This window comes from Triticum urartu, chromosome 1, assembly GCF_003073215.2.
Source record: "Triticum urartu cultivar G1812 chromosome 1, Tu2.1, whole genome shotgun sequence".
Taxonomy (NCBI): Eukaryota; Viridiplantae; Streptophyta; class Magnoliopsida; order Poales; family Poaceae; genus Triticum; species Triticum urartu.
The window spans coordinates 25,014,827-25,024,543 of NC_053022.1; positions in this window are offsets into that span (position 1 = coordinate 25,014,827).

Genomic DNA, 9,717 nt, shown 5'->3' on the forward strand with positions numbered 1-9,717 from the left:
CAAAGAATAAGAATTACATTATGCGCATCCTTCACCAATTTAGATTGATGACAAGCAATGGATTTGGCATACTACTTCTTCTCGTTGAAAAAGGATTAAGATAGATATGGAGCAAACTTAAGACGGTCTTCAACGATCCACCAGTAGGATTGAAAACAACGAATACATTGATATGATAAACGAAGGAAGAAGAATCTTGGAAGAACCTATGACGCCCCAAGTCCGGAGCTTCAGATGCTTTCCAGGGTTTCCAGGTTCCGTCGTGTGTTTTGTTTGGTTCGTTGTTTTCTTCATTGCATCATGTGCATTGCATCATGTCATTTCTTTTCTTAACTCAACTAAATAAATGGCATGGATCTTTGATCCATTTAAATCGAGGGAAGGGTGACTTCTCTTTATAAAATATCCTCCCGATAGTAGGGAGCTATATTTAATATTCCATTAATTTGGAATCATCATAACACACGTGCAAAATAATTCCCATGTCTATTCCTCTTCGAGTTTGTCCTCAAACCTTGCCATTTATTCTTTCATCATTTTCCGGAGCTCCACTTAAATTCTCAACATTTTTGGGCACTTTGAGAAACCTGTCCCAGTTCAAACCTTTTGAATTAAATTCAAAGGAATTTGAATTTAATATTTCAAACTTGACCTTTTCTATTTTCCCTGACCGTGCACATTTGTTTCCGAGTCCATGAAAATTACCCCCGTGCCCAAATTCTTCCTCTAACCTTCTCTTCTCTCTTTTCCCTTCTCTTATTTCTTTGTTTTTTTGTTAAGAGAAGGAGATGGGAGAGAGAAGAACCCGGCTGGGCCTCCCAGCCCAGCTGCAACCTGCCAAGCAGGCGCCATCCCCGCGGCCCACCTAGGCTTCGTGGCCTCTAAGGCCCAGCCGTGCCCCGCTGTTAACCCTAGCCGCACGCTGCTCGATCCCCTCCCTGTCTCCCTTCTCGCGCCGCCAGGAGAGGAACACCCGTGACCCTTCTCTCCCTGGATCCCCATCTCTCCCCTTCGTCCTCCTCAGGCGCCACCCCTCTCCCTCACTCCCTCGACCTCCTCGGCAGCTCGTCACCGGCGAGCCGCCATCCTCCACGAGTAGCCGAGGCCCAGCACTTCTCCGCCGCGTCCTCCCTCTCATCCATGTCAGCCCCGAGCTCCTGGATCCCGAGCCGTCCCCGAGCGCCTCCTCCTTGCTGCAGTTCGCAGCGCCTCTGCCTCCTCGACATGGCCCCCTTGCAAGCTTCCCCTATCGCCTTGCCTCGCCTCTGCCTCCTCCCAGCGGCATCGCGCGCCTGACGCCCATGGCCTCTCCGGCCTCCAGAAGCTCCGCCTCCCTTGCTCCGGGCCAAGACCTATGCCGTCCACTGTGTCCTGTTGCTGCTCTTCTCGTGTTGCGCCACCGTCGACCTCCTGTTGTTGCAGGACCCTCCTCATCATGCACCGTCGCCATTTTGTCTCATCTCGGTCAAGGCCGAGACCGCCAAGTACCCGATGACTTAGATGCGCCAAGTACCTCGCCGACAAGTGTACCACTACCGACGAATTGAAACCAGCAAGTCTGACGAGCCCAAGTACCACTACGGCCGAAGACCTCGACGCCTGACGCCTAAAACGATCACCGAACCGGAAATAACATCAAGTACTAGGTCTCCGAAATTGCCAAGTTCGTCTTCCGCCGTCTCCGAAATCGTCAAGTACCACTATGAGATGTGCAACTACTTCCACGACAAAACGAGAACAACTACCGCCGTTGAAGGCCGTCAAGTGAACATCTATCGACGACGTGTGCGACCTACTCCGTGAACGTGTACCACTACGCCCGGAGGCATCAGATACGGCAAATCCAACAACGACTATGCTCAACTACCCATGACTACCCTCGAGGACATTGGTTCCATCAAGTTCGACTACAACATGTGTACGACTACCGCCGCCGTGAATTTCGATAAGACGTCGTGAGCCTGTACTTCCACTACCGCTCCGATGATCGCCGACGAACGATAGGATGACTACTTCGACTACCATCACATGAACCACTACTTCCCTCGACATCCGAGAACGTCTACTTCCACTACTTCCTCTACGCCGACTCGAACCACTCCGATAATGCATGCTTCAGAGGTATAACGTCGAGACGACCGCCATGGACGAATGTTGCGTGATGTATGAGTTGCACCCTATGTTTGCACCGTGTCCGAGTTGTCACTTGCTCAGTCCTCCTCTTCTGTCGCTAACTCATGGGACACCCAGAATCCGGGAGCGCCCCACCATCTTTTGCACACATCCGCACATTTCTCCTTTGCATCGGTATTTCAATCGAGTTACCGTAACCGGGACGCTGCCGTGGCACCGTTTTCGTTATCATTGCCGTGGCACCCCTTTCGTTTCTGCCACGATGGCAAATGCTTCATATTGCTCTTGTCACTTTTAATATAAAAATTGCATAAACTTTTTCATGTCATCCGCATCATGATAACAACAATTAAAATGTTTAAATTGTTGTTGCAATTAAATTACTAAGCATATGGGATTTACCGGATTCGTTATTGTTGGGGAACGTAGCAGAATTTTAAAATTTCTACGCATCACCAAGATCAATCTATGGAGTCATCTAGCAACGAGGGAGAGAGGAGTGCATCTACATACCCTTGTAGATCACGAGCGGAAGCGTTCAAGAGAACGGGGTTGATGGAGTCGTACTCGACGTGATCCAAATCACCGAAGATCCTAGTCGCGAACGGACGGCACCTCCGCGTTCAACACACGTACGGAGCGAGGACGTCTCCCGCGCCTTGATCCAGCAAGGAGGAGGGAGAGGTTGAGGAAGAGGGCTCCAACAGCAGCACGACGGCGTGGTGGTGATGAAGCTGCAGTACTCCGGCAGGGCTTCGCCAAGCTCTTATGGAGGAGGAGAGGTGTTGGGGAGGGGAGGGGCTGCGCCTTGGATGGTGTATGCAGCCCTCCCCTCACCCCTCTATTTATAGGGGAAGGGGAAGGGGGCCGGCCCCCTCTAGATGAGATCTAGAGGGGGGCGGCGGCCAAGGGGAGGGGGGCTTGCCCCCCAAGCAAGGGGGCGCCCCCTTTAGGGTTTCCCCCAACCCTAGGCGCATGGGCCCTAGGGGGTGTGGCGCCCCAGCCCACTTGGGCTGGTTCCCTTCTCCATACAGCCCATAAGGCCCTCCGGAAGAGGTGGCCCCTCCCGGTGGACCCCCGGAACCCCTCCGGTGGCCCCGGTACAATACCGATATGCCCCCGAACCTTTCCGGCGACCGTATGACAACTTCCCATATATAAATCTTTACCTCCGGACCATTCCGGAACTCCTCATGACATTCGGGATCTCATCCGGGACTCCGAACAACATTTTGTAATCACATACAATTCATCCTAACAACCCTAGCGTCACCGAACCTTAAGTGTGTAGACCCTACGGGTTCGGGAGACATGCAGACATGACCATGACGACTCTCCGGTCAATAACCAACAGTGGGATCTGGATACCCATGTTGGCTCCCACATGCTCCACGATGATCTCATCGGATGAACCACGATGTCGAGGATTCAATCAATCCGTATACAATTCCCTTTGTCAATCGGTACGTTACTTGCCCGAGACTCGATCGTCGGTATCCCAATACCTCGTTCATCTCGTTACCGGCAAGTCACTTTACTCGTCGTAATGCATGATCCCGTGATCAACCACTTGGTCACATTGAGCTCATTATGATGATGCATTACCGAGTGGGCCCAGAGATACCTCTCCGTCATACGGAGTGACAAATCCCAGTCTCGATTCGTGCCAACCCAACAGACACTTTCGGAGATACCTGTAATGTATCACCCAGTTACGTTGTGACGTTTGGCACACCCAAGTAGCACTCCTACGGTATCCGGGAGTTGCACAATCTCATGGTCTAAGAATGATACTTGACATTCAGAAAAGCTACAAGCAAACGAACTACACGATCTTTGAGCTAAGCTTAGGATTGGGTCTTGTCCATCACATCATTCTCCTAATGATGTGATCCCGTTATCAATGACATCCAATGTCCATAGTCAGGAAACCATGACTATCTTTTGATCAACGAGCTAGTCAACTAGAGGCTCACTAGGGACGTGTTGTGGTCTATGTATTCACACATGTATTACGATTTCCGGATAACACAATTATAGCATGAAATAGACAATTATCATGAACAAAGAAATATAATAATAACCATTTTATTATTGCCTCTAGGGCATATTTCCCAACAGTCTCCCACTTGCACTAGAGTCAATATTCTAGTTACATTGTGATGAATCGAACACCCATGCAGTTCTGGTGTTGATCATGTTTTGCTCTAGGGAGAGGTTTAGTCAACGGATCTGCTACATTCAGGTCCGTATGTACTTTACAAATCTCTATGTCTCCATTTTGAACACTTTCACGAATGGAGTTGAAGCGATGCTTCCTGGCGTTCCTGTGAAACCGGGGCTCCTTGGCAAGTGCAATAGCTCCAGTGTGGTCACAGAAGAGAGTCATCGGGCCTGACGCATTGGGTATGACTCCTAGGTCGGTAATGAACTCCTTCACCCAGACTGCTTCTTGTGCTGCCTCCGAGGATGCCATATACTCCGCTTCACATGTAGATCCCGCCAGAACGCTTTGCTTGCAACTGCACTAGCTTACTGCCCCACCATTCAAAATATACACGTATCCGGTTTGTGACTTAGAGTCATCCACATCTGTGTCGAAGCTAGCATCGACGTAACCCTTTACGACGAGCTCTTCGTCACCCCCATAAACGAGAAACATCCTTAGTCTTTCTCAGGTACTTCAGGACTAGACCGCTGTCCAGTGTTCCATGCCGGGATTACTTTGGTACCTTCCTACCAAACTTACGGCAAGTTTACATCAGGTCTGGTACACAGCATAGCATACATGATAGACCCTATGGCGAAGGCATAGGGGACGACACTCATCTTTCTCTATCTTCTGCCGTTGGTCGGGCATTGATCTGTGCTCAATCTCGTACCTTGCAATACAGCAAGAACCCCTTCTTTGACTGATCCATTTTGAACTTCTTCAATATCTTGTCAAGGTGCGTACTCTGTGAAAGACCAATGAGGCGTCTCAATCTATCTCTATAGATCTTGATGCCTAATATATAAGCAGCTTCTCCAAGGTCCTTCATTGAAAAACACTTGTTCAAGTAGGCCTTTATGATTTCCAAGAATTCTATATCATTTCCCATCAATAGTATGTCATCCACATACAATATGAGAAATGCTACAGAGCTCCCACTCACTTTCTTGTAAATGCAGGCATCTCCCTAAGTCTGCGTAAACCCAAACGCTTTGATCATCTCATCAAAACGAATGTTCCAACTCCGAGATGCTTGCACCATCCCATAAATCGAGCGTTGGAGCTTGCACACCTTGTCATCATTCTTAGGATCGACAAAACCTTCCGGCTGCATCATATACAATTCTTCCTTAAGGAAACCATTAAGGAATGATGTTTTGACGTCCATTTGCCATATCTCATAATCATAGAATGCGGCAATTTGCTAACATGATTCGGACGGACTTCAGCTTCGCTACGGGTGAGAAAGTCTCATCATAGTCAAACCCCTTGAACTTGTCGATAACCCTTAGCGACAAGCCGAGCTTTATAGATGGTTACGTTACCATCCGCGTCTGTCTTCTTCTTAAAGATCCATTTATTTTCTATGGCTCGCCGCTCAACGGGCAAGTCAGTCAAAGTCCATACTTCGTTTTCATACATGGATCCTATCTCGGATTTCATGGCTTCCAGCCATTTGTCGGAATCCGGGCCCGCCATCGCTTCTTCATAGTTCGAAGGTTCACCGTTGTCTAACAACATGATTTCCAAGACAGGGTTGCCGTACCACTCTGGTGCGGAACGTGTCCTTGTGGACCTACGAAGTTCAGTAGCAACTTGATCTGAAGTTTCATGATCATCATCATCAACTTCCTCTCTAGTCGGTGCAGGCACCTCAGGAACATTTTCTTGAGCTGCGCCACTTACCGGTTCAAGAGGTAATACTTCATCAAGTTCTACCTTCCTCCCACTTATTTCTTTCGAGAGAAACTCTTTCTCTAGAAAGGACCCATTCTTGGCAACAAAGATCTTGCCTTCGGATCTGAGGTAGAAGGTATACCCAACAGTTTCTTTAGGGTATCCTATGAAGACGCATTTTTCCGACTTGGGTTCGAGCTTTTCAGGTTGAAGTTTCTTGACATAAGCATCGCATCCCCAAACTTTTAGAAACGACAGCTTAGGTTTCTTCCCAAACCATAATTCATACGGTGTCGTCTCAACGGATTTCGACGGAGCCCTATTTAAAGTGAATGCGGCAGTCTCTAAAGCATAGCCCCAAAATGATAGCGGTAAATCGGTAAGAGACATCATAGATCGCACCATATCTAATAGAGTGCGATTACGACGTTCGGACACACCATTACGCTGAGGTGTTCCAGGCGGCGTGAGAGTTGTGAAACTATTCCACATTTTCCTTAAGTGTGTGCCAAATTCGTGACTCAAGTATTCTCCCCCGATCTGATCGCAAGAACTTGATTTTCCTGTCACGTGATTCTCAACCTCACTCTGAAATTCCTTGAACTTTTCAAAGGTCTCAGACTTGGCGTTAAGTAGACATACCCATATCTACTCAAGTCATCAGTGAGGGTGAGAACATAACGATAGCCACCGCGAGCCTCAACACTCATTGGACCGCACACATCAGTATGTATGATTTCCAATAAGTTGGTTGCTCGCTCCATTGTTCCTGAGAACGGAGTCTTGGTCATTTTACCCATGAGGCATGGTTCGCACGTGTCAAATGATTCGTAATCAAGAGACTCCAAAGTCCATCTGCATGGAGCTTCTTCATGCGTTTGACACCTATGTGACCAAGGCGGCAGTGCCACAAGTATGTGGGACTATCATTATCAACCTTACATCTTTTGGTATTCACACTATGAATATGTGTAACTTACGCTCGAGATTCATTAAGAATAAACCATTCACCAGCGGAGCATGACCATAAAACATATCTCTCATATAAATAGAACAACCATTATTCTCGGATTTAAATGAGTAGCCATCTCGAATTAAACGAGATCCTGATACAATTTTCATGCTCAAAGCTGGCACTAAATAACAATTATTGAGGTTTAAAACTAATCCCGTAGGTAAATGTAGAGGTAGCGTGCCGACGGCGATCACATCGACCTTGGAACCATTCCCGACGCGCATCGTCACCTCGTCCTTCGCCAGTCTCCGCTTATTCCGCAGCTCCTGCTTTGAGTTACAAATGTGAGCAACCGCACCGGTATCAAATACCCAGGAGCTACTACGAGTACTGGTAAGGTACACATCAATTACATGTATATCACATATACCTTTAGTGTTGCCGGCCTTCTTGTCCGCTAAGTATTTGGGGCAGTTCCGCTTCCAGTGACCACTTCCCTTGCAATAAAAACACTCAGTCTCAGGCTTGGGTCCATTCTACTCTTCTCGGCAGCTTGCTTACCGGGCGCGGCAACTCCCTTGCCGTCCTTCTTGAAGTTCTTCTTACCCTTGCCTTTCTTGAACTTAGTGGTTTTATTCACCATCAACACTTGATGTTCCTTTTTGATTTCCACCTCCGCTGATTTCAGCATTGAATATACCTCAGGAATGGTCTTTTCCATCCCCTGCATATTGAAGTTCATCACAAAGCTCTTGTAGCTCGGTGGAAGCGACTGAAGGATTCTGTCAATGACCGCGTCATCCGGGAGATTAACTCCCAGCTGAGTCAAGCGGTTATGCAACCCAGACATTTTGAGTATGTGCTCACTGACAGAACTATTTTCCTCCATCTTACAACTGAAGAACTTGTCGGAGACTTCATATCTCTCGACCCGGGCATGAGCTTGGAAAACCATTTTCAGCTCTTCGAACATCTCATATGCTCCGTGTCGCTCAAAACGCTTTTGGAGCCCCGGTTCTAAGCTGTAAAGCATGCCGCACTGAACGAGGGAGTAATATCAGCACGTGACTGCCAAGCGTGCATAACATCTTGGTTTGCTAGGAATGGTGCTTCACCTAGCGGTTCTTCTAGGACATAATCTTCCTTGGCAGCTATGAGGATGATCCTCAGGTTTCGGACCCTGTCCGTATAGTTGCTGCCATCATCTTTCAGCTTGGTTTTCTCTAGGAACGCATTGAAGTTGAGGGCAAACATTAGCGTGGGCCATTTGATCTAAAAGACATGGTGTAAAGATTTTAGACTAAGTTCCATGATAATTAGTTCATCTGATCAAAATTATTCCATGAACTCCCCACTCAGATAGACATCCCTCTAGTCATCTAAGTGAAACATGATCCGAGTCAACTAGGCCGTGTCCGATCATCACGTGAGATGGACTAGTCAACATTGTGATCGTGTTGATCGGTATCTTCTATTACGACTCGTGCTCGACCTTTCGGTCTTCCGTTGTAACAACCCGGGTGTAACTTTCCAATTTGTACTCCAACTCTTGCCGTTTCCGGCATTAAGTTATTTTATCTTCTCGGGTTCGGGTCTTTGTCTCCGTGTGTTGTTGTCGTTGTCATGCATCTCATATCATGTCATCATGTGCATTGCATCTGCATACGTGTTCGTCTCATGCATTCGAGCATGTTCCCCGTTGTCCGTTTTGCATTCCGGTGCTTCGTTCTCCTCCGGTGGTCATTTATAGCTTTCTTTCATGTGTGGGGATTAAATATTCCGGATTGGACCGAGACTTGCCAAGCGGCCTTGGTTTACCACCAGTAGACCGCCTGTCAAGTTTCGTATCATTTGAACTTCGTTTGATACTCCAACGGTTAACCGAGGGACTGAAAAGGCCTCGTGTGTGTTGCAGCCCAACACCCGCTCCATTTTGGCCCCAAACCCATCTAACTCTGCTCCATCACCTAGAGCGTTCGATCTACGATCGCGTGGCCGAAAACCGCACCTCATTTGGACTCTCCTAGCTCCCTCTATGCCTATTTAAACACCCCCTCCAAATCCGGATCTTTCTCCCCCTAACCCTAAAAATCCCAGATCCGCCGCCGCCGGACATTGTCCGCCCGGGGCGGACACTCCGCCGCCGCCCCCGCACCAGTGGCGTTCCGCCACGTGGCACTCGCCGCCGCCTCCCACCGCCGGGCCCGGGAAGCCCAAGCCGGCCCCCGAGGGCCCGTTCCCCCGCGCCGCCGGCCCCGCGCTCCTCGCCCGCGCCGGCCGCCGCCGTCCGCGCCGCCGGCCGCGCGCCGCCGACCCCGGCGCCGCCGTCTTCATCGTCTCCGGCGAGTCCGCCGCCGCCTCGGTTCGCGCGCCGGTCAAACCCTAGATCTGGGAGGTTGCATTTTTCACTAAGTCCCGGAGATTTTCAATTCAAGTGCTCCTGTTCACGGCTCCGTACTTTGCATCCGCAGCTCCGATTCATGCATATAGCATATCAAAATGTTCGCCTCAGAGAGTACATCATTTCATTCCATTGCATCATTTTCATTTGAGTTCATCTTGATGCCCGAAATGCTGCTAGAAGAGGGCTACTTGAGATAATTGTCAGATCTGCTGCTCCATTTAGATATTTGTCATTTTTGCCATGATTATTGTGTGCATGATATGCCCTAATGCTCTACATGTGTTTTGTTGAGGGTTTTTGCCATCTTTCCAGAGGTGCAACCCATGTATTTTTGTG